Source organism: Heptranchias perlo, chromosome 3 (assembly GCF_035084215.1).
Source record: "Heptranchias perlo isolate sHepPer1 chromosome 3, sHepPer1.hap1, whole genome shotgun sequence".
Classification (NCBI taxonomy): domain Eukaryota; kingdom Metazoa; phylum Chordata; class Chondrichthyes; order Hexanchiformes; family Hexanchidae; genus Heptranchias; species Heptranchias perlo.
In genome coordinates, this window is record NC_090327.1 from 101,104,303 (window position 1) to 101,131,760 (window position 27,458).

Genomic DNA, 27,458 nt, shown 5'->3' on the forward strand with positions numbered 1-27,458 from the left:
AACATAGGAACAGGGGTAGGCCATTTAACCTCTCAAGACTGTTCCACCATTCAATGAGATCATGGCTGATCTGTGACCTAACTCCATGTACCAGTCCATATCTCTTAATACCTTTGATTAACAAAAATCTATCAATCTCAGATTTAAAATTACCAATTGAGCGAGCATCAACTGCCGTTTGTGGAAGAGATTTCCAAACTTTTACCACCCTTTGCGTGTAGAAGTGTTTCCTAACTTCACTCCTGAAAGTCCTGGCTCTAATTTTTAGGCTATGTTCCCTAGTCCTAGACTCCCCAAACAGCGGAAATAGTTTCTCTCTATCTACCCTATCAGTTCCCCTTAATATCTTGAAAAATTTGATCAAATCACCCCTTAATCTTCTAAATTCCAGGGAATACAACTCTAGTTTGTGCAATCTCTCCTTGTAATTTAACCCTTAGAGTCCAGGTATCATTCTAGTAAATCTACACTGCATTCCCTCCAAGACCAAATGATAATTGATTACTGCTCTTGAGCTAAAAACACCACATAACCTTGTTGTTTATGGGTGGGATTTAATTTTAATTGGCCAGGCTGCCATTTTCCAGGTTCTTCAAACCATTTACTCCACGTGAACTGAAAGTCTAATTCCAAGTAACCTTTAATTACTGCTATCAGTGCAATGCTGCAAGCTACAAGCTGTTACCACAGTATCTCACACAGAAGGAGTGGTGGCTGTCATGTCAGTGGAAGAGAAAGTGAGAGCAAAGAGGAGGCTCACCAGGAGAAGATAGGTCTCCAGAGCAATGACTTTTATGGATTAACTAATTGGCACTGTCTGAGCTTTAGACTCACCAAGAAAGAACTTGCATTTATAATGCACTTCATCACATAGTAACAGTTTCAAACAGGAGAAGACCTTTGGTCAGTCTAGTCCACAGTATTCCCTTGGTGCATTTCTAATAACCCTGAATCCCATTTGTTGACAAGAACCTGTCTTGTTCCTCTTGAAACCCATTAAAGTTTCTTGTTCCATTACTCGTGTTGGCACTCAGTTCCACACATTTACCACCCTTTTACCATGCTCAGGACATTCCTATTTCACCACTAATGAATAACTTTTGGTGAATGTGGCAGCCAATAGCACACAGCAATGTCCCACAACCAGGAGATGAGGTGAATGTCGAGTCAATGTGCTTTTTTTGGTGGTGTTGGTTGAGGGAGGGATGTTGGCCGGGCACGGGGAGAGCCCTGGCTCTGCTGTAGGTAGTATTATGTGATCGTTGACATCTACCTGAACTGGCAGACTGGGCCTTGGTTTAACATTTCATCTGAAAGACACACCTGCAATTCTCGAAAGACGGCATCTTTGACAGTGCAGCACTACCTCAGTACTGGAGTGGGGCTTGAATGCATGGCTTTCTGACTCAGGTGAGAGTGCTTTGCTGCTTTCCGCTTGCTTCCCAGCTCAAGATCCTGCTGTTGCTCCTCTTGTATGCTCCTCTCCTCCATCGGACTAGTTCCTCATCTGCACTGATCCTGTGGATTTATCTTTCAGCCTCTCCTGGCTTCCTGAACTTCACTGCTCTTGGTCCTTGGGTTTCATTCTCACTGCTCTTCGCTCCTCTGCTGGTGTACCAGAACTGCTGGTGTACCAGAACTGCTGGTGTACCAGAACTGCTGGTGTACCTGAACTGCTGGTGTACCTGAACTGCTGGTGTACCAGAACTGCTGGTGTACCTGAACTGCTGGTGTACCTGAACTGCTGGTGTACCAGAACTGCTGGTGTACCTGAACTGCTGGTGTACCTGAACTGCTGGTGTACCTGAACTGCTGGTGTACCTGAACTGCTGGTGCGCAGTGTTAACATTTGAAGCCACTATGCACTTCTGCTGGACCTCGGGATCTGTTGGCTCATGTTTGACCCTCCTCTCCTCCTTGGCCCTCTGATTCCACTGGACAACCTCCAGTAGCTCAGCCACTATTACACTGCCTCTCTCGTTCCATCTGCCTCTCTCGTTGACCTTTCTGCCCAATATGACAGTTGGGGGCTAACCTCACCAACTTCCTTCCCATTCCACTCATCCCACCCATCACTGCTCCCTTGGACTCTGATAGGAGATCAACACTCACCACCCCCTTTGCATTTCTCTCCAGAATGTCCATTCACTCGTGATCAAGACTCTTGTCAACCATGACCTTATTGTGGATGATTGCATTGACTTCCTGGCTTCAACTGAAACTTGGCTCATGGTTGGCACCACCTTGCCCCTTACTGAAGTCTCCCTGCTTGGCAATACATTCCACCACCTGTCCTTCCCAAACGACCATGGTGGGGATATGGCCCTTATCACCAAATCACACCTTGATCTCTTCCACTACTCCTCTGGTACCTTCTTCTCCTTCCAGCACTTTACCTTGTTCCAACCCTCTCACTTCTCTTTTAAAATCCTAATCGTCCACTGCCCCTCCAAACTCCATCCTGAGATTCTCACTGAGATATCCTCCCTCATTTCCTCCCTCAGCCTCTGCATTTAGTGACTCCTTATCCTTGGTGATTTTAATCTACAGCTCAGCTCAGCTCACTTTGCCCTCTCTCCTCTGATTTCACTGCTCTCCTGTCCTCCCTAAACCTCTCCCTCCATATAAACTCTCCTATCTATATTCATTGCCACCCCTTTGCCATCTCTCATGGCATATACTCTCATGGTCTCAAATACACCTCTGACCACTTCTTTGTATTCCTCACCAGCTACATCCTGGAGGCTGAAGAGATGGTGCAGGAGGGAGGGCTTTAAATTCCTGGGGCATTGGGACTGGTTCTGGGGGCAGTGGGACCTGTACAGGCCGGATGGGTTGCACCTCAACCGAGCTGGGACCAATGTTCTCACGGGAAGGTTCACTAGTGCTGTGGGTATGGGAGGGTTTAAACTAATTAACAGGGGAATGAGCACCAGGATATAGCATTGGAAAGGAGAAACAAGGTGCTCAAAGGATTGGGAGAGACAGATAGCACTAGAGTAAGAAATGGTACGGTATTAGATAGGGTCAGACTAAGAGAAGAGGGGAAGGTCTAAGATAGGTTTAGAGTGCATGTATGTAAACACACGAAGCATTGTAAATAAGGTTGGTGAGCTGCAGGCTTAACCTGGATGACGAAAGAGATAGAGAGTAAGATGAAGCAGAAAAAGGGGCGTATGACAGGTGTCAGGTTGATATTACAAGTGAGATCCAGGCTGAATATAGAAAGTTCAGAAGGGAAGTGAAAAAGGAAAAAAGAGGGGCAATGAGAATAGACTGGCGACTAACATAAAAGGGAATCCAAAAGTCTTCTATAGGCATATAAACAGTAAATAGATAGTAAGAGGAGGTGTGGGGCCGATTAAGGACCAAAATGGAGACCTACTCATGGAGTCAGAGGGGATGGCTGAGGTACTAAATGAATACTTTGCATCTGTCTTTACCAAGGAAGAAGATGCTGCCAAAGTCACAGTAAAAGAGGAGGTAGTTGAGATACTGGATGGGCTAAAAAGAGGAGGTACTAGAAAGGTTAGCTGTCGGTAAGTCACCCGGTCAGGATGGGATGCATCTTAGGTTGCTGAGGAAAGTAAGGGTGGAAATTGTAGAGGTGCTGGCCATAAATTTCCAATCATCCTTAGATATGGGAATGGTGCCAGTGGACTGGAGAATTGCAAATATTACACCCTTGTTCAAAAAAGGGTGTAAGGATAAACCCAGCAACTACAAGCCAGTCAGTTTAAACTTGGCGGTGGGGAAACTTTTAGAAACGATAATCTGGGTCAAAATTAACAGTCACTTGGAGAAGTGGGGATTAATAAAGGAAAGCCAGCACGGATTTGTTAAAGGCAAATCGTGTTTAACTAACTTGATTGAGTTTTTTGATGAGGTAACAGAGGGTTGATGAGGCAATGTGGTTGAGGTGTTTTAAATGGACTTTCAAAAGGCGTTTGATAAAGTGCCACATAATAGGCTTGTCAACAAAGTTGAAGCCCATGGAATAAAAGGGGCAGTGGCAGCATGGATACGAAATTGGCTAAGTAACAGGAAACGGAGATTTGTGGTGAATGGTTGTTTTTCAGACTGGAGGAAGGTATAGACTGGTGTTCTCCAGGGGTCAGTACTAGGACCACTGCTTTTCTTGATATAAATTAATGACTTGGGGACTTGGATGTACAGGGCACAATTTCAAAATTTGGCACAAAACTTGGAAATGTAGTGACAGGGAGGAGGATAGTGATAGACTTCAAGAGGACAGGCTGGTGGAATGGGCGGACACATGGCAGATGAAATTTAAAGCAGAGAAATGTGAAGTGATACATTTTGGTAGGAAGAATGAGCAGAGGCAATATAAACTAAAGGGTACAATTCTAAAGGGGGTGCAGGAACAGAGAGAACTGGGGATATATGTACACAGGTCATTGAAGAAAGCAGTTAAAAAAGCAAACGGGGATCCTGGGCTTTATAAATAGAAGCATAGAGTACAAAAGCAAGGAGGTTATGGCGAACCTTTATAAAACAATGGTTCGGCCACAACTGAAGTTTCTAGGCACCGCACTTTCGGAAGGATGTGAAGCCTTGGAGAGGGTGCAGAAAAGATTTACTAGAATGGTTCCAGGGATGAGGAATTTCAGTTACATGGATAGACTGGAGAAGCTGGGGTTGTTCTCCTTAGATCAGAGAAGGTTGAGAGGAGATTTGATAGAGGTATTCAAAATCATGTGGGGTCTATACAGAGTAGGTAGAGAGAAACTGTTCCCATTGGCGGAAGGGTGGAGAATCAGAGGGCATAGATTTAAGGTGATTGGCAAAAGAACCAAAGGCGACATGAGGAGAAACTTTTTTACACAACGAGTGATTAGGATCTGGAATGCACTGCCCGAGGGGGTGGTGGAAGTAGAATCAATCATGGCTAAATTGTGAATATCATCTGCAACACAAAGACCACTCCTCCTTCCACCTCTGTAACATGACCTACCTCTGCCCCTACCTCAGCCCATTTGCCGCTGAAACCCTCATTCATGCCTTTGTCACCTCCAGGTTTGATTACTCCAATGCTCTCCTGGCAGGTCTCCCAACCTCAAACCTCCATAAACTACAGCTCATTCAAAACTCTGCTCCTCATATCCTAGCACACACCAAGCTCTACTTGCCCATTCATTCATTGATCAATATTGGCTCAACGTTCCCCAACATTTCAAATTTAAAATTCTCATTCTTGTCTTTAAATCCCTCCATGGCCTTGCTCACCGCCCCCCCGCCCCCATCTCCATAACCTCCTCCAACTCTCCATTCCTCTGACTCTGGCCACTTCTGCATTCCTCCCTCCCTTCGGACCACCATTTGCAGCCATGCCTTCAGCTGCCTGGGTTCCACTGTTTGGAATTCCCTCCCTAAATCTCTCCACCTCTTCATCACCCTCTCATCTTTTAAGAACCTCCTTAAAACCCACCTCTTTGATCACACTTTCAGACACCCCTCCAGGTCTCTCCTTCCTTGGAATGTCCATTTTTCTGTGAAGCATCTTGGAATGCTTTTCTACATTAAAGGCGCTTTCAGAACTATAACTGGTTGTTATATTTGGTTTTGCTCCCTGCCTCAGCTAGTAATTTAAAAAGATCTAATAATATTGTGTGTGATAGATCAGTTTAATAGACTGGTTGTAGTTTGAAGTTTTATTTTATTATTAATAATAATGTAATGGATTTGTTTCATGTTTCATGTGCTGTCCCGTTCTCCCTTCTGTGCTCACATACTGAGCCGGATCTTGCTGGAAATATAATGGTGTGTTCACGACGCATGCCGTTATTAATGTGCCAATCGTCCAGCAAGTTCAGGGGATTAAGAGATACTCCCTGAGTTGTGAATCTCTAGAACTTGCCAGTCGATTTCCGTCACTTCTTCGTTTGCTTCGCACAAACGGCATCTGGCCCTCAGCCTCCCCATTAGTTTTAAGAACCTGCTGGATTTGCACATTAATTGCCCATTAAACTTGGTGCAGAAAGTTAAGTCTGGTAATTAAGAGCCTAAGAACCTTTTTAATGATGTGATATTTTTAATACAATGCCAAGCAACCTCTCTGGCCGAGAATGAGAACAATTTAAAGTGTTCAATTTCATTCCTGCATGTAAATTGTTGTTAGAGATTTTAAAATGTCAAATTTAAAATTTTAATTTTTTTTCTTACCTTTCCTTTCTGTCTTTTTTTCCTCTCTCTCCCAATCCAATCTTTCTTTCTCTCTCTTTGTTTCTTTCTGTACCTGATTTGATTCTAATTCACCTTCCTTCTCCGTCGTTCTTGTTTCTTTCTCAATCCATAAATCTCATTGGTTAAGGAGATACACTGAGGTCCCAGATGCCCCATTGCCCTCACCACACAGTTATCAGCTCACACTTCCAGCAAGTTAGGGGCAAAAAAAACTTTTGAGTTGGAGGGTGCAGAAAAAAAGTAATTAACGGGGCACGCTGCGAGATGCCCCATTTCAGCATGATCCGGCCCTCTGTGTATATCTATATGTGTGTGCGTGTGTGTGTATAAATATATAATCATTTCTATTCCTCACAAAGAGAGGATATGAGAATGAGATGTTTGAGGGTTATGTTTTAAAACAAAGTAAAAAATAACACAGGTTGTAACACTGAAACCGAGGTGTTAAAGAGCCAATTATCCTTATTGTTGTCTACAATGACCAGGGACTCTAAGCAATTTGTTAGTAGATGAACTGAGAAATGTTTTAATGAGCTGAGACTGGATGCCAATAATTATGCTGCTTTACTGCACATATAGCGAGTGAAAACACAAAGTAACAGTCAAAGCAAGTACAGAATGGGGGCAGAAAACTGAGCCCAAGTGGGGGAGAAAAATTAATTTATTTTTGGAACACGGTCCCCATTTCCACTGTGTCAGCAAACTGTGGAGAGCAACAGGTAGCTCGCAGACGGAGTGAGAAAGATGCTACTGGCATCGCGGCGGCCCTCAGGTAAATAAGGAAGGAGAGCGACTGGGAAACGGGGGCGATTGGGTCAGGTTGTAGAGGCAGTCAGGGAGAGATAGTGGCGGCAATTGTGGGATGGGTGGGTGTTGGTCTCCATTGGGGTGGGCAGCGGCAATCTGGGGGAGGATCAGCATTTGGCACAGCCCGTGTTCTTTGAATGTGCTCCACCGGACTCCACATTCAAGTAAGTATATTTCCAAAAAGTTACCTTGGTGGTTGCGGATCGCAGCGGTCCCTTTAAGAACCACGTTAGGCCGCATGTAAGCCTGGTTTTCTTGACTGCAGCCAGTGTTGGCGCCGGCTGCCTCAGGGCAAACCGATATTGCAGTGGGGGCCTCAAACAGGTTTCAGGTGTGGGCACTGCATGCCGATTTTTTGGCCTTTACTAATATGGTGGGCAGTGCACTTCCATTTGGTAATGAACATGTGCTTTCTGCCTGCGATATTGGAGGCCTGGGAGGCCGTTTAGGCTGTGTAGTTTTCAAGTGCAGCAGGTTTAAAGCCGAAGTGAAATAAACCAGGGCATGCAAAGGTAATGAATTACCCATTTTAAAGTAATTCATTCTGCCCATATCGTCGACAGTGCTATCAAGTGGCAGTTACTCATCAATAACCTGCTGACCGATGCTCAGTTCAGGTTCCGCCAGGACCACTCGGCTCCAGACCACATTACAGCCTTGGTCCAAACATGGACAAAAGAGCTGAATTCCAGAGGTGAAGTGAGAGCGACTGCCCTTGACATCAAGGCAGCATTTGACTGAGTGTGGCACCAAGGAGCCCCAGTAAAATTGAAGTCAATGGGAATCAGGGGGGAAAACTCTCCAGTGGCTGGAGTCATACCTAGCACAAAGGAAGATGGTAGTGGTTGTTGGAGGCCAATCATCTCAGCCCCAGGACATTGCTGCAGGAGTTCCTAAGGGCAGTGTCCCAGGCCCAACCATCTTCAACTGCTTCATCAATGACCTTCCCTCCATCATAAGGTCAGAAATGGGGATGTTCGCTGATGATTGCACAGTGTTCAGTTCCATTCGCAACCCCTCAGATAATGAAGTAGTCTGAGCCCGCATGCAGCAAGACCTGGACAACATCCAGGTTTGGGTTGATAAGTGGCAAGTAACATTCGCGCAAGACAAGTGCCAGGCAATGACCATCTCCAACAAGAGAGAGTCTAACCACCTCCCCTTGACATTCAATGGCATTACCATCACCAAATCCCCCACCATCAACATCCTGGGGGTCACCATTGACCAGAAACTTAACTGGACCAGCCATTTAAATACTGTGGCTACAAGAGCAGGTCAGAGGCTGGGTATTCTGCGGCGAATGACTCACCTCCTGACTCCCCAAAGCCTTTCCACCATCTACAAGGCACAAGTCAGAAGTGTGATGGAATACTCTCCACTTGCCTGGATGAGTGCAGCTCCAACAACACTCAAGAAGCTCAACACCATCCAGGACAAAGCAGCCTGCTTGATTGGCACCCCATCCACCACCCTAAACATTCACTCCCTTCACCACCGGCGCACTGTGGCTGCAGTGTGTACCATCCACAGGATGCACTGCAGCAACTCGCCAAGGCTTCTTCAACAGCACCTCCCAACCCGTGACCTCTCCCACCTAGAAGGACAAGAGCAGCAGGCACATGGGAACAACACCACCTGCACGTTCCCCTCAAGTCACACACCATCCCGACTTGGAAATATATCGCCGTTCCTTCATCGTTGCTGGGTCAAAATCCTGAAACTCCCTTCTTAACAGCACTGTGGGAGAACCTTCACCACACGGACTGCAGCGGTTCAAGAAGGCGGCTCGCCACCATCTTCTCAAGGGCAATTAGGGATGGGCAATAAATGCTGGCATCGCCAGCGACGCCCACATCCCATGAACGAACAATAAAAAAAATGATACTCTGATAACCTTAAAATGAGAGCTAGGTGATGTTAAGAAGCATTTCCTCACACAGAAGATAATGGAAATCTCGAACACTCTCCCCTCAAAAGCTGTTGAGGCTAGGTCAGTTGAAAACTTCAAAACTGAGATTGATGGATGTTTGTTAGGTCAGGGTATTAAGGATTACGGAACTAAGGGGGATAAATGGAGATGCAGATCAGCCATGATCTAATTGAATGGCAGAATCAGTTCGAGCGGCTGAATGGCCTACTCCTGCTTCCAGGTTCCTATATTCTTTTATTCAAGGATAATTTTGTTGATTAGAAAATTAGTCCATTAACAGATGCTATTTATCGTATGATGTTGTTATTAATTATTTTTAAAATGTCCTGTAATCAGGGAAATATTTGGGCACCTAGTATTGTGATTTGCACCTCTCCCATGGTAATGTACTCCCTGCAATCCAAAGGATATTACACGTTGTTGTGGCAAAGTATGATGAGAAATATTTTATGGTATTTTGTAGAACTGTATATGCTCATCCAATATTTATCTCAGTTGCTGCAATATTAAGAGCTGAGCTCCCAGGTGCAGGATCTAATATGAACCAATACAGAAGACCGAGTCTTTTACAGGAAGAGATCATTGTAAAATAACTGTATCCGACCATGGGATCATAATGGAAGGTCGTTTGCTGAAATGTCCACAGCATTATAGTATCACCGATTTCTCTTAGGGCCACAATAGCATTTCTGCAACCCAATAAAAAATACATTGATGGAGAAATGGTCTACCGATTCCTCCAGTTCGTCTTTACAATACACAAGGTGATATTCATAATTCAGAGAGACTTGTATTGTATTAAAAAAAAGTCAGGGCATTCCGAAAGCTGAAAATGATATTCAGCCCTGGAAAGGTGAAATGCTGTAACTTACTAAATTCTTCCAATGTCAGCGGCCTCGGCTCCTAATTATTGGCTAACAGAGAACATTCTGTTACATCAAGGGCTTGTTACTTGAAACCATTGATCTAAAACGCTTGTCAACACCGGAGGCAACAATAACCATGGTTTATCCTCATGGATTCGGGGGCACAGTGAAAGCATTTCTGAAACTGCACCCTGCAGCTTTGCATGCTGCACCACTATATCAGTGCCAGGCAGCATTTTACAAGATGTCATAATTACTCTTCCACCTACTCTTTCCGTTCACACATTGCCTGATTTTCCACATTACGCTGTAATGCGATAGGGCAGCTGAGTTTTGATGCAGTGTGGATGTCAATAGGTGGCGATTACATGGAGAGTGATTTCATTTGTGAGGTTGCCATGGTAACATTACTCCATTTTCTCATGCTGTACATTCATTTCAGCCAACACTGACACGCAGAGAGATCTGAACGCTAAAGGAAATACAAACATACCCTTAACTTCGAATGATTAAATTCCTCTCCAATTAAATTGAAATTCTTCCATTCTAATTCAATTAAATTATATTTTTATGAACTCGGGTTGAAATTCAACTTTGACAGGAGTGCAAAACGGGTGGTAGCGGATTGGCTGCTCTTTATAAACCCCGTCCGATCTCCCCTTCCACAATGGAAAGGAAATTCGGGCAGGATGTACAATGGGCCGCTGATCCACTACCACCCGTTTTGCACCTTTGTGAAATTGAATTTTACCCCACAGTTTTTCTTTGATGAGAAAGCTTTCACACTATTACCATAAGATATTATCGTGCAGATCACTGCTCGTCTCTATGTAGACCAACGTTGGCCTGGATTTCCGTCCCATTGGTGGAATGGGAATACCACCCGTCAATGTGAATCTCTGTTAGCCCACTCCAATTTACCCCCTCCCCCCGGGCCCTCATTTACTATGCAGGGTGAGTTCGGAACGGTAATACCACTCCAGATAGGTTCAGCGCCACTGAGAAGGCGGGAGTGCAGTTCTGGTAGAGCCTTTAAAAGACCTCAGCCAGTTGAAGCCGACATCACTTTTTCTGCAAGAATGACTGAAGCAGCAGCCTCAGGGGTGTCAGCAGCCGGAAGAGCCCCCAGATTCTCAGACTCAGCCCTGGAGGTCCTTTTGGCAGAAGACAGGGACAGAAGGGCAAGATTGCTGGGCACTGAGGGCAGGAGGGTTGTGCGGGCTGTCTGGAAGGAGGTGGCAGAGACAATCAATGCAACCTCCAAGAAGTGCCAAACAGTGCCAGAAAAGGTTCAGAGGTGGCTGTAGCAAGTTTAAGCATTCTTGCCAAAACACATCCTCCACCACTCAAACAATCTTCACTCACCTCCTTACCTTTCATACTCTTTCTCTCTCAGCAGCAGGGTGTCAGGAGAACTCACCAATGCAAAGAGCACCCTCTGCAAACATCCAAGCACCATCTTTACTCTAAACCGCACTGGCAGCTCACATTTCCTGCCTCAAGGACACCTGAAATAAAGGCACAGTGCACCTTCACAGCTGATCATCACGGGGGGGCATGCACTGGTATGGTGGAAAGTGTCAATACCACACATGTGCCCTTAACATTGTCTTCTCTCCCTCCAAAGGAAAAGATGACTCACAAGCAGTGGGAAAGAAATACAACCTGGGGATGAGTAGCAGTATTGAAAACTCTGAGCGCACATGCAGAGGAGGCACTGCACATTGTGGGCAGGCAGCCAAGAGAGCCGATGGAAAAGGGTGAGGTTGGAGTGGCGGTGCCAATAGGAGATTAGTAAGAGATGGAAAATGCTCATCAGTCAATTTTATGTCCTTTCTCTCGGTGTTGCAATGCCCTTACACTTAACAATGATTTTTTCAAGGGGAATATGGCACTGTGGGTGCAGCTGAGCAAGCTCTTTTGTGTTTCACATCATAGGGGTTGCCTTGCAGGAAGAGGCTAGCCAATCTGATCACTGCATGGCCACTTCCACTGTGGAGTTTGCTGCTGGAACCATAGCCTCAACTGCAGCCACTTCCTCACCAACTGCTTCATGGCATCTTACCAGTGCAAGTAACAACACGGAGACACCACTTCGGAGGAGGTCGCTGGTGAGTCAGAATGGCTGCCACTGGGTGAAGCATTAGTGAGATTGAGGACCATGGGAGTGGATCGGAAAGGTCTCTTGACCTCATTTCCATGAGGCAGAATAGACTCCAGATAGATCTGAAAGGGATATCCAATTTTTTGGGACAATAATTCAGGCGCAGATTTTTGGCAGTAGATCTGAGGTGGTAACGTCAAAGAACCCATTTTACGCTGTTTACCACCCTGAATCCACCTTACACAAACCACTGCTCACCTCTACACAAACCACTGCTCACCTCTACACAAACCACTGCTCACCTCTACACAAACCACTGCTCACCTCTACACAAACCATTGCTCACCTCTACACAAACCACTGCTCACCTCTACACAAACCACTGCTCACCTCTACACAAACCACTGCTCACCTCTACACAAACCACTGCTCACCTCTACACAAACCACTGCTCACCTCCACACAAACCACTGCTCACCTCTACACAAACCACTGCTCACCTCTACACAAACCACTGCTCACCTCTACACAAACCACTGCTCACCTCTACACAAACCACTGCTCACCTCCACACAAACCATTGCTCACCTCCACACAAACCACTGCTCACCTCTACACAAACCACTGCTCACCTTCACACAAACCACTGCTCACCTCCACACAAACCACTGCTCACCTCTACACAAACCATTGCTCACCTCCACACAAACCACTGCTCACCTTCACACAAACCACTGCTCACCTCTACACAAACCACTGCTCACCTCTACAGAAACCACTGCTCACCTCTACACAAACCACTGCTCACCTCTACACAAACCACTGCTCACCTCTACACAAACCACTGCTCACCTTCACACAAACCACTGCTCACCTCTACACAAACCACTGCTCACCTCTACACAAACCACTGCTCAACTCTACACAAACCACTGCTCACCTCTACACAAACCACTGCTCACCTCCACACAAACCATTGCTCACCTCGACACAAACCACTGCTCACCTCGACACAAACCACTGCTCACCTCTACACAAACCACTGCTCAACTCTACACAAAACATTGCTCACCTCTACACAAACCACTGCTCACCTCTACACAAATCACTGCTCACCTCCACACAAACCACTGCTCACCTCTACACAAACCACTGCTCACCTCTACACAAACCACTGCTCACCTCTACACAAACCACTGCTCACCTCTACACAAACCACTGCTCACCTCTACACAAACCACTGCTCACCTCCACACAAACCACTGCTCACCTTCACACAAACCACTGCTCACCTCTACTCAAACCACTGCTCACCTCTACACAAACCACTGCTCAACTCTACACAAACCACTGCTCACCTCTGCACAAACCACTGCTCACCTCTACACAAACCACTGCTCACCTTCACACAAACCACTGCTCACCTCTACACAAACCACTGCTCACCTCTACACAAACCACTGCTCACCTCTACACAAACCACTGCTCACCTCTACACAAACCATTGCTCACCTCTACACAAACCACTGCTCACCTCTACACAAACCACTGCTCACCTCTACACAAACCACTGCTCACCTTCACACAAACCACTGCTCACCTCTACACAAACCACTGCTCACCTCTACACAAACCACTGCTCACCTCTACACAAACCACTGCTCACCTCCACACAAACCACTGCTCACCTCTACACAAACCACTGCTCACCTCTACACAAACCACTGCTCACCTCTACACAAACCACTGCTCACCTCCACACAAACCACTGCTCACCTCTACACAAACCACTGCTCACCTCCACACAAACCACTGCTCACCTCTACACAAACCACTGCTCAACTCTACACAAACCACTGCTCACCTCTACACAAACCACTGCTCACCTCTACATAAACCACTGCTCACCTCTACACAAACCATTGCTCACCTCTACACAAACCATTGCTCACCTCTACACAAACCACTGCTCACCTCTACACAAACCACTGCTCACCTCTACACAAACCACTGCTCAACTCTACACAAACCACTGCTCACTTCTACACAAACCATTGCTCACCTCGACACAAACCACTGCTCACCTCTACACAAACCACTGCTCAACTCTACACAAACCACTGCTCACCTCTACACAAACCACTGCTCACCTCTACACAAACCACTGCTCACCTCTACACAAACCACTGCTCACCTCGACACAAACCACTGCTCACCTCTACACAAACCACTGCTCACCTCTACACAAACCACTGCTCACCTCCACACAAACCACTGCTCACCTCTACACAAACCACTGCTCACCTCCACACAAACCATTGCTCACCTCTACACAAACCACTGCTCACCTCCACACAAACCATTGCTCACCTCTACACAAACCACTGCTCAACTCTACACAAACCACTGCTCACCTCTACACAAACCACTGCTCACCTCTACACAAACCACTGCTCAACTCTACACAAACCACTGCTCACCTCCACACAAACCACTGCTCACCTCTACACAAACCACTGCTCACCTCTACACAAACCACTGCTCACCTCTACACAAACCACTGCTCACCTCGACACAATCCACTGCTCACCTCTACACAAACCACTGCTCACCTCTACACAAACCACTGCTCACCTCTACACAAACCACTGCTCACCTCTACACAAACCACTGCTCACCTCCACACAAACCATTGCTCACCTCTACACAAACCACTGCTCAACTCTACACAAACCATTACTCACCTCTACACAAACCTCTGCTCACCTCCACACAAACCACTGCTCACCTCCACACAAACCACTGCTCACCTCTACACAAACCACTGCTCACCTCCACACAAACCATTGCTCACCTCTACACAAACCACTGCTCAACTCTACACAAACCACTGCTCACCTCTACACAAACCATTGCTCACCTCTACACAAACCATTGCTCACCTCTACACAAACCATTGCTCACCTCCACACAAACCACTGCTCAACTCTACACAAACCACTGCTCACCTCTGCACAAACCACTGCTCACCTCTACACAAACCACTGCTCAACTCTACACAAACCACTGCTCACCTCTGCACAAACCACTGCTCACCTCTACACAAACCATTGCTCACCTCCACACAAACCACTGCTCACCTCTACACAAACCACTGCTCACCTCAACACAAACCACTGCTCACCTCCACACAAACCACTGCTCACCTCTACACAAACCACTGCTCACCTCTACACAAACCACTGCTCAACTCTACACAAACCACTGCTCAACTCTACACAAACCACTACTCACCTCTACACAAACCACTGCTCACCTCTACACAAACCACTGCTCACCTCTACACAAACCACTGCTCACCTCCACACAAACCACTGCTCACCTCTACACAAACCACAACTCAACTCTACACAAACCACTGCTCACCTCTACACAAACCACTGCTCACCTCCACACAAACCACTGCTCACCTCTACACAAACCACTGCTCAACTCTACACAAACCACTGCTCACCTCTGCACAAACCACTGCTCAACTCTACACAAACCACTGCTCACCTCTACACAAACCACTGCTCAACTCTACACAAACCACTGCTCAACTCTACACAAACCACTGCTCAACTCTACACAAACCACTGCTCACTTCTACACAAACCATTGCTCACCTCGACACAAACCACTGCTCACCTCTACACAAACCACTGCTCAACTCTACACAAACCACTGCTCACCTCTACACAAACCACTGCTCACCTCTACACAAACCACTGCTCACCTCTACACAAACCACTGCTCACCTCGACACAAACCACTGCTCACCTCTACACAAACCACTGCTCACCTCTACACAAACCACTGCTCACCTCCACACAAACCACTGCTCACCTCTACACAAACCACTGCTCACCTCCACACAAACCATTGCTCACCTCTACACAAACCACTGCTCACCTCCACACAAACCATTGCTCACCTCTACACAAACCACTGCTCAACTCTACACAAACCACTGCTCACCTCTACACAAACCACTGCTCACCTCTACACAAACCACTGCTCAACTCTACACAAACCACTGCTCACCTCCACACAAACCACTGCTCACCTCTACACAAACCACTGCTCACCTCTACACAAACCACTGCTCACCTCTACACAAACCACTGCTCACCTCGACACAATCCACTGCTCACCTCTACACAAACCACTGCTCACCTCTACACAAACCACTGCTCACCTCTACACAAACCACTGCTCACCTCTACACAAACCACTGCTCACCTCCACACAAACCATTGCTCACCTCTACACAAACCACTGCTCAACTCTACACAAACCATTACTCACCTCTACACAAACCTCTGCTCACCTCCACACAAACCACTGCTCACCTCCACACAAACCACTGCTCACCTCTACACAAACCACTGCTCACCTCCACACAAACCATTGCTCACCTCTACACAAACCACTGCTCAACTCTACACAAACCACTGCTCACCTCTACACAAACCATTGCTCACCTCTACACAAACCATTGCTCACCTCTACACAAACCATTGCTCACCTCCACACAAACCACTGCTCAACTCTACACAAACCACTGCTCACCTCTGCACAAACCACTGCTCACCTCTACACAAACCACTGCTCAACTCTACACAAACCACTGCTCACCTCTGCACAAACCACTGCTCACCTCTACACAAACCATTGCTCACCTCCACACAAACCACTGCTCACCTCTACACAAACCACTGCTCACCTCAACACAAACCACTGCTCACCTCCACACAAACCACTGCTCACCTCTACACAAACCACTGCTCACCTCTACACAAACCACTGCTCAACTCTACACAAACCACTGCTCAACTCTACACAAACCACTACTCACCTCTACACAAACCACTGCTCACCTCTACACAAACCACTGCTCACCTCTACACAAACCACTGCTCACCTCCACACAAACCACTGCTCACCTCTACACAAACCACAACTCAACTCTACACAAACCACTGCTCACCTCTACACAAACCACTGCTCACCTCCACACAAACCACTGCTCACCTCTACACAAACCACTGCTCAACTCTACACAAACCACTGCTCACCTCTGCACAAACCACTGCTCAACTCTACACAAACCACTGCTCACCTCTACACAAACCACTGCTCAACTCTACACAAACCACTGCTCAACTCTACACAAACCACTGCTCACCTCTACACAAACCACTGCTCACCTCTACACAAACCACTGCTCAACTCTACACAAACCATTGCTCACCTCCACACAAACCATTGCTCACCTCTACACAAACCACTGCTCACCTCTACACAAACCACTGCTCAACTCTACACAAACCATTGCTCACCTCCACACAATCCACTGCTCACCTCTACACAAACCACTGCTCACCTCTGCACAAACCACTGCTCACCTCTACACAAACCACTGCTCACCTCTACACAAACCACTGCTCACCTCCACACAAACCACTGCTCACCTCTACACAAACCACTGCTCACCTCTACACAAACCACTGCTCACCTCTACACAAACCACTGCTCACCTCCACACAAACCACTGCTCACCTCTACACAAACCACTACTCACCTCTACACAAACCACTGCTCACCTCCACACAAACCACTGCTCACCTCTACACAAACCATTGCTCACCTCCACACAAACCACTGCTCACCTCGACACAAACCACTGCTCACCTCGACACAAACCACTGCTCACCTCTACACAAACCACTGCTCAACTCTACACAAAACATTGCTCACCTCTGCACAAACCACTGCTCACCTCTACACAAACCACTGCTCACCTCTACACAAACCATTGCTCACCTCCACACAAACCACTGCTCACCTCTACACAAACCACTGCTCAACTCTACACAAAACATTGCTCACCTCTGCACAAACCACTGCTCACCTCTACACAAACCACTGCTCACCTCTACACAAACCACTGCTCACCTCTACACAAACCACTGCTCACCTCTACACAAACCATTGCTCACCTCTACACAAACCATTCCTCACCTCTACACAAACCATTCCTCACCTCTACACAAACCATTACTCACCTCTACACAAACCATTACTCACCTCTACACAAACCACTACTCACCACTACACAAACCACTGCTCACCTCTACACAAACCACTGCTCACCTCTACACAAACCACTGCTCACCTCTACACAAACCACTGCTCACCTCTACACAAACCACTGCTCACCTCTACACAAACCATTGCTCACCTCTACACAAACCATTCCTCACCTCTACACAAACCATTACTCACCTCTACACAAACCATTACTCACCTCTACACAAACCATTACTCACCTCTACACAAACCACTGCAGGTCTCTACACACGCCATTGCTTCTTTCTACACAAAGCATTCTTGTCACAACAAAAACCACTGCAGCTCCCTACACAAACCATTGCTTGTCACAAATGACATCCAATGTGACTGTGACCATGGTAAACTATCCCTTCTCATCCTTCTCGACCTGTCTGCAGCCTTTGACATGGTTGGCCACACCATCCTCCTCCAACGCCTCTCCTCCAATGTCCAGCTGGGTGGGATAGCACTCACCTGGTTCCATTCTTATCTATCCAGTCGTAGCCAGAGAATCATCTACAATGGCTTCTCTTCCCGCAGCGTTACCTCTGGAGTCCCTCAAGGATCTATCCTTGTCCCCCTCCTGTTTCTCATCTACATGCCGTCCTTCGGCGACATCATCCGAAAACACGTCAGATTCCATATGTATGCTGACGACATCCAGCTCTACCTCACCACCACCTCCTTCAACCCCTCCACTGTCTCTGATTTGTCCCACTGCTTGTCAGACATCCTGTACTGGATGAGCAAAAATTTCCTCCAAGTAAATATTGGGAAGACCGACGCCATTGTCTTCAGTCCCCGCCACAAACTCCGTTCCCTAGCCACTGACTCCATCCCTCTCCCTGGCCACTGTCTGAGACTGAACCACACCATTCACAACCTTCTCTTCCTATTTGACCCCGAGATGAGCTTCCGACCACATATCCACTTCATCACCAAGACCGCCAACTTCCACCTCCGTAACATCGCCCGTCTCTGCCCCTGCCTCAGCTCATTTCTGCTGAAACCTTCATCCATGCCTTTGCTACCTCTAGACTCGATTATTCCAATGCTCTCCTGGCCGGCCTCCCATATCCTAACTCGCACCAAGTCCCGTTCTCCCATTACTCCTGTGCTCGCTGACCTACATTTGCTCCCGGTCCGGGAATGCCTTGATTTTAAAATTCTCATCCTAGTATTCAAATACATCCATGGTCTCGCCCTCCCTATCTCTGTCACCTCCTCCAGCCCCACAACCATCTGAGATCTCTGCGCTCCTTCAATTCTTCCCTTATGCAAATCCCAGATTTTAATCGCTCCACCATTGGCTCCCTAGGCCCTAAGCTCTGGAATTCCCTTCCTAAACCTTTCCCCCTCTCTACCTCTCTCTCCTCCTTTAAGGCACATCCTTAAAACCTACCTCTTTGACCAAGCTTTTGGTCACCTGTCCTAATATCTCCTTATGTGGCTCGGTGTCAAATTTTGTTTGATAACGCTCCTCTGAAGCACCTTGGGATGTTTTACTATGTGAAATGCTCTATATTAATGCAAGTTGTTATTGTTGGGGTTGTTGTTTCTACACAAAGCTTTGCTTGTCCCTACACAAACCACTGCAGGTCTGTACACAGTCCATTGCTTGTCTCTACAAAAACCATTGCTTGTTTCTACACAAATCACTACTTGTCTCTACACAAAAAAATACTTGTTTCTACACAAACCATTGCTTGTTTCTACACAAACCAATACTTGTCTCAACACAAACCATTGCTTGTTTCACCAGAAACCATTACTTGTCACTACACAAACCATCACTTGTCCCTACACAAACCATCGCTTGTCCCTACACAAACCATCGCTTGTCCCTACACAAATCATTGCTTGTCCCCACACAAACCATCACTTGTCCCTACACAAACCATCACTTGTCCCTACACAAACCATCGCTTGTCCCTACACAAACCATCACTTGTCCCTACACAAACCATCACTTGTCCCTACACAAACCATCACTTGTCCCTACACAAACCATCACTTGTCCCTACACAAACCATCGCTTGTCCCTACACAAACCATCGCTTGTCCCTACACAAACCATCGCTTGTCCCTACACAAATCATTGCTTGTCCCTACACAAACCATCGCTTGTCCCTACACAAACCATCACTTGTCCCTACACAAACCATCACTTGTCCCTACACAAACCATCGCTTGTCCCTACACAAACCATCACTTGTCCCTACACAAATCATTGCTTGTCCCTACACAAACCAATACTTGTTTCTACTCAAACCTTTGTATGTCTCTCCAAAAACCACTGCTTCTTTCTACACAAACCACTGCATGCCCCTGCACAAACTACTACTTGTCTCTTCACAAGCTGCTGCTTATTTCTACACAAACCAGTGCTTGTCTCTAAACATACCACTACTAGTTTCTACACAAACCATTACTTGCATCTACACAAGCCACTGCTTATATCAACACATGGCACTGCATGTCCCTACACAAACTACTACTTGTTTCTACAGAAACCATTGCTTGTCTCACCACAATGCATTGCTTGTCCCTACACAAACCACTACTTGTTTCTACATAAACCATTGCTTGTCCCTACACAAACCACTCCTTGTCCCTACACAAACCACTCCTTGTCCCTACACAATCCACTGCTTGTCCCTACACAAACCACTCCTTGTCCCTACACAAACCACTGCTTGTCCCTACACAAACCACTCCTTGTCCCTACACAAACCACTGCTTGTTTCAACACAAAACTATGCTTTTACTTGCAAAAACCACAGCTACTCCCCACAAAACCATTGCTTGTCTCTACAGAAACCATTGCTTGTCTCTACAGAAACCATTGCTTGTCTCTACAGAAAGCATTGCTTGTCTCTACACAAACCATTACTTGTCTCTACACAAACCATTACTTGTCACTACACAAACCATTACTTGTCACTACACAAACCATTACTTGTCACGACACAAATCATTGCTTGTCTCTACGCAAACCATTGCTTGTCTCTACAGAAATCATTGCTTGTCTCTACCCAAACCATTGCTTGTCTCTACCCAAACCATTGCTTGTCTCGACACAAACCATTGCTTGTCTCTACACAAATCAATGCTTGATTGTGCACAAACCATTACTTGTCCCTACACAAAACAATACTTGTTTCTACACAAACCATTGCATGTGTCTCCACAAACCACTGCTTGTTTCTACACAAACCAATTCTTGTCTCAACACAAACCATTGCTTGTCTCACCAGAAACCATTGCTTGTCTCTATGTGAACCATTGCTTGTTTCGACACAAATCATCGCTTGTCCCTACACAAACCAATTCTTCTCCCTGCACAAACGATTGCTTGTCCTTACACAAACCATTGCTTGTTTCTACATAAAACATTGCTGCTCCTTGCACAAACCACTGCTAGTACCCATACAAACCATTGCTTACCCGCCCACAAATGACTGCTTCTTTCTACGCAAACCACTTCTTGTTTTTACACAAACCACTACTTGTCTCACCCCCACAAACCATTGCTCGCTTCTACACAAACCACTGATTGTCTCTCCACAAACTACTGCTTGTTTTTGTACGAACCACCGCTTATCCTTACACAAACCAATCCTTGTTTCTACTCAAACCTTTGTACATCTCTCCACAAACCACTGATTGGTTTTATACAAACCATTGCTTGTCTCATCACAAACCATTGCTTGTCCCTACAGAAACCACTGCAGGTCTCTACATAAACCATTGCTTCTCTCTATGCAAACAATTGCTTGTCTTTACAAAAACCATTGCTGGTTTCTACTCAAATCAAGGCTTGTCACTACACAAATGACTGTCGCTTCACAAAGCACTGCTTGTCGTTACACAATCCATTGCTTGTTTATACACAAACCATCGCTTGTCTCTACAGAAACCACTGCAGGTCTCTACACAAACCATTACCAGTCTCTACACAAACCACTACTTGTTTCTACACAAACCACTGTTTATCCCTACACAAACCATTGCTTTCCCTACACAAACCACTACTTATCCCTATATAAACTATTGCTTATCTCTACATAGATGATTGCTTGTCTCTGCGGATAGCTCGCCTTGTTTTTACATGAGCACCTTGGGACATTTTGCTACATTCGAGTTGCTAAATCAATGCAAGTTGTTGTTTTTGTTGCACGTAGACCACTACGACAACCTCTGCTTGTCTGTCTTTTTCAGAAAATAGATTAGATTCATAGCTTCCACATTTCAGTTTGAATTATTCCTGTCAGAGCATTTCTACTTAAAAGAACATAAGAAATAGGATCAGGAGTAGGCCATACGGCCCCTCGAGCCTGCTCCCCCATTCAATCAAATCATGGCTGATCTTCGACCTCAACTCCACTTTCTCTCTCGATCCCCATATCCCTTGATTCCTCTAGAGTCCAAAAATCTATCAATCTCAGCCTTGAATATAATCAACGACTTAACATCCACCACCCTCTGGGGGTAGAGAATTCTAAACATTCACAACCCTCCGAGTGAAGAAGTTCCTCCTCATCTCGGTCTTAAATGGCTGACCTCTTATCTTGAGACGATGCCCCCTAGTTCTAGACTCTCCAGCCAGGGGAAACAACCTCTCAGCATCTACCCTGTGAAGCCCCCTCAGAAATTTATACGTTTCAATGAGATCACCTCTCATTCTTCTAAATTCCAGAGAATATAGGCCCATTCTACTCAATCTCTCCTCATCAGACAACCCTCTCATCCCAGGAATTAATCTAGTGAACCTTCATTGCACCGCCTCTAAGGCAAGTATATCCTTCCTTGGATAAGGAGACCAAAACTGTACTCCAGGTGAAGTCTCACAAAGCCCTGTACAATTGTAGTAAGACTTCCTTACTTTTGTACTCCAACCCCCTTGTAATAAAGGCCAACATGCCATTTGCCTTCCTAATTGCTTGCTGTACCTACATGCTAACTTTTTGTGTTTCTTGTATGAGGACACCCAAATCTCTCTGAACACCAACATTTAATAGTTTCTCACCATTTAAAAAATATTCAGTTTTTCTATTCTTCCTACCAAAGTGAATAACCTCACATTTCCCTACATTATACTCCATCTGCCACCTTCTTGCCTGCTCACTTAACCTGTCTATAGCCCTTTGCAGACTCTTTGTGTCCCTCTCACAGCTTACTTTCCCACCTAGCTTTGTATTGTCAACAAACTTGGATACATTACACTCGGTCCCTTCATCTAAGTCACTAATATAGATTGTAAATAGCTGAAGCCCAAGCACCGATCCTTGCGGCACTCCACTGGTTACAACCTGCCAACCTGAAAATGACCCGTTTATCCCTACTCTCTGTTTTCTGTCCGTTAACCAATTCTCTATCCATGCTAATATGTTATCCTCAAACCCATGAGCCCTTATCTTGCATAACCACCTTTTATGTGGCACCTTATCGAATGCCTTTTGAAAATCCAAATATACTACATCCACTGGATCCCCTTTATTTACCTGCTAGTTAAATCCTCAAAAAACTCTAATAAATTTGTCAAACACGATTTCCCTTTCATAAAACTGTGTTGACTCTACCTAATCATATTATGATTTTCTAAATGCCCTGTTATCACTTCCTTAATAATGGATTCCAGCATTTTCCCGACGACTGATGTTAGGCTAACTGGCTTGTAATTCCCTGTTTTCTCTTTCCCTCCTTTCTTGAATAGCAGGGTTACATTTGCTACTTTCCAAACCGCTGGGACCATTCTAGAATCTAGGGAATTTTGGAAGATCACAACCAATGTATCCACTACCTCTGCAGCCACCTCTTATAGAACCCTAGGATGTAGGCCATTAGGTCCAGAGGATTTATTGGCTTTTAGTCCCATTAGTTTCTCAAGTACTTTTTCTCTACTGGTATTAATTACTTTAAGTTCCTCACTCTTATTAGACCCTTGGTTCCCCATTATTTCTGGCATGCTTTTTGTGTCTTCTACTGTGAAGACAGATATAAAATATTTGTTTAATGCATCTGCCATTTCCTGATTCCCCATTATAATTTCTCCTGTCTCAGCCTCTAAGGGACCAACGTTTACTTTTACTACTCTTCCTTTTTGCATACTTGTAGAAGCTCTTACAATCCGTTTTTATATTTCTTGCTAGTTCACTTTCATTTTCTATTTTCTCCCTTTTTATCAGTTTTTTTGTCATCCTTTGCTGGTTTCTAAAACTCTCCCAATCCTCAGGCTTACTACTTTTCTTGGCAACATTACGGGCCTCTTCTTTTAATCTAATACTACCATTAATTTCTTTAGTTAGCCATGGATGGATCACTTTTCTCATGGAGTTTTAATTTCTCAATGGAATGTGTATTTGTTGAGAATATTGAAATATTTCTTTAAATGTTTGCCACTGTTTATCAAGCGTCATACCCTTTAATCTAATTTCCCAATCTACCTTAGCCAAATTGCCCCTCATACCTATGTAATAGGCTTTATTTAAGTTTATGACTCTGGTTTCTGACTTAAGTATGTCACTCTCAAACTCAATGTGAAAGTCTATCAGATTATGATCACTCTTCCCCAGAGGTCCCTTCACTGTGAGATTACTATTAACCCTGTCTCATTACACAATAATTAAGATCTAAAATAGCCTAGTCCCTGGTTGTTCCTTGACATATTGTTCTAGGAAACCATCTCGAATGCATTCCATGAACTCGTCCTCCAGGCTACCTTTGCCAATTTGATTTGCCCAGTCTATATGAAGATTAAAGTCCCCCATGATTACTGCATTACCTTTGTTACAAGCTCCTAACTTTTCATGATTAATACTCTGTCCAATGGTATAGCTACTGTTAGGGTGCCAGAGCTTTCTGCCCCTTGTTATTTCTTATTTCCACCTGATTCCATCTACTTTGTGATCTTCTGAGCCAAGATCCTTTCTCACCACTGTCCTTATGTCGTTCTTCATTATTAGGGCTACACCTCCTCCTTTTCCATTCTATGATTCTAAAGATAGTCCAAATGCCTCATCTAGTTCCTGGCTAAATTAGACACTCTTACGTTCCTAGTTGGCATGCAGCCACATCACACACTCTTCATAATTTGGTAGCTTCACTCAGGAAGTAAAATGGATGGATAGTTTGGGAATTAGGAACTTCACATCAGGAGGAGAAGGGGGAGGTCTTTCAAGACTGGGGTCAAGATGCAAAGAGAACCCTATATTCTATGTCTTGCTATGTTGTACATTTGGAGTGTTTAATGTTGACACTGGTTTAAAAACGGGTTCTATTATCAGCTATGAGATAATTCAGTTTGATTAGAGCAGGGATTAAGCTCCCTTTCCCCAAAACAAGAAAAATGGAATTGGAAAAATTGTTGCAGTGTTAGCAATGTTTGTAGCACAACTCCCCCATGTTCAAAACACAGTCAGTCCTTTTCCCCATACAGCAGTCACTTCCTCACTCACATTACAGTTAGGCTCTTTACCTTTTGTAGTGGAAAATCTTTCATTCAAATCCTCTATTAAGCCAGGAAACTCATCAAAAATTGTCGAAAAATATACCCAGGTGCACATATCTCGCTGTACATCATGATTGAATTTCAAATGAAGAACATTAAAGTAACAAGTAAGAGCTCATCCTGCTCTTACATTTGAAACCTAGGTGGTAATTCTGACTTTGCCCGTCTGGTGAGCTGCCTTGTTTTATAGCAGCTTCACATTAACTGGGCACTTTCAGTAATTTCAGCCAAAACAATCTAGGGGAGAATTTCCACAGGGCTCTCCCAATCTCCTACTGTAACTTCGACAGAAAGTTGATGGGAACCCTAGAGAAATGGCGGAAACAGCCATTTTTAGCCATTTATCCCAGTGGAAATTGTAGGCGTCTATTTTAAATGTGCCAGTGGACACCCGTTCTTTGTGTGCACACATTTTATTTGCTGTTCTAATGTACATTGTGTTATATTTATCCACATTTGCCATTCTTCAGCCCATCTCTTCAATTTCTCCAGATCACTTTGAATGCTGTCAATTTAATATAAATTAGTTTTGTGCTGAGTTACAGGGGCTGGGCACTTACAGTGAATTAGAAAGCTGGGACTAGCTACCAACAAACAGAGGACTGTGAGTGAATCATTTACAGCTGAAGTTTGAGAATGTATAACGTCCTATGGCACTTTTTTAAAGAGCAGCAGGGAGTTCTCCCAGTGTCCTCGTCAACATTCCTCCTTAACCAACACTAGATTAACTGGACACATATCTTATTTCCTGTTTGTGGTGTTTGCCTACATAGCAGTGATTGTACTTCAAAGGTAATTCATTGGTTGTGCAGCATTTTGGGATTTCCCGAGGATATAAGAAGTGCTATATAAATGCTAGTTCTCTTTCTTTCTTTTGAGGACTTCAGCAGAACAGAAATAGATGAAAAGAAGAAGGCACATGAAAGGAAAACTTCCACTACTAACTTTCATAGGAGCTCAGGCTGATATAAGGTGCCTAGCTGCAATCTGCAGACTCCTGTGATGGGCAGCAAGGTAAAGTCTTATGAAGGGGGTTGGTTGGGACACGTCCCAAATACAGTACTCCATCACTGAAGTGGTACAAGATGAAAAAAGGCATGTACCTCACTAAGTTGCACTGGCTGCACTTGCTATTATTCCTCATACCTGGAAGACTTGGTGTACTTACCCGCCAGTGACCAAGGACAATTGCCTCCATAGGCTCCAGATAAACAGGGAGCCAGTTACAGAGCTTTACTATTTTCTTCAAGCACACCTGCAGCCAACCTGCAACATAAGAGAATAGGCATGCATGATAAGCAATGAAAAACCTGTAAGGTTGATGAGGGTTTGGCATGGGCTGGCAGTAAATGTGGAATAAGTTGACAGACAACACTCTGTGGCAAGCATATTTAATCCATCTACCTGGTAAATGGCACTGTTGGGTGGTCTTACCCTGGCAGGTTCTTTAAGGTGTAGCATCTTCTTCCAGATCTATTCCCAGGTCCTGCAGGTACTATACGCAGTGTTGACCATGGCCGCCACTTCCTGGCAGGGTAACCCTCCTCACATCTGCCTCATGCAATATTATCTCCATTCTACCAGCCATTAAATAAAGCTATAACAATTTTTATCACTATTACCATTAAGTGGCTCCATCCCGTTAAATTTTACCCACAGCTCTGTAAACGCTGCTGAAGTGCTCAATTTCCCATCGTATTTCCTTGGCGAACTCCAGACATATTATGGGTCAGGATATCACCATGTCTAAGCAAGGACCAACTCTGGAAAATCAGGGGGTGGAAGAGGAGAGGAGGAAATTCATTGAACTTTATGCTCCCCACATTCCAGTCTCACTGCTTCAGCACCTGGGCAGGAAAACATACCCTTCCATGCCAA

General features: G+C 45.2%; 1 long non-coding RNA gene across 2 annotated transcripts in view; it reads right to left on the reverse strand.

Annotated features, from left to right (window-relative positions):
* Positions 1–27,458, reverse strand: part of LOC137318391 (uncharacterized) — a 301,286-nt gene that overhangs the window by 58,676 nt on the left and 215,152 nt on the right. For both annotated transcript variants that reach the window (XR_010961876.1, XR_010961875.1), the window contains exon 3: positions 26,749–26,846. This is a non-coding gene — a long non-coding RNA (uncharacterized lncRNA). The remainder of the gene's footprint in view (positions 1–26,748; positions 26,847–27,458) is intronic.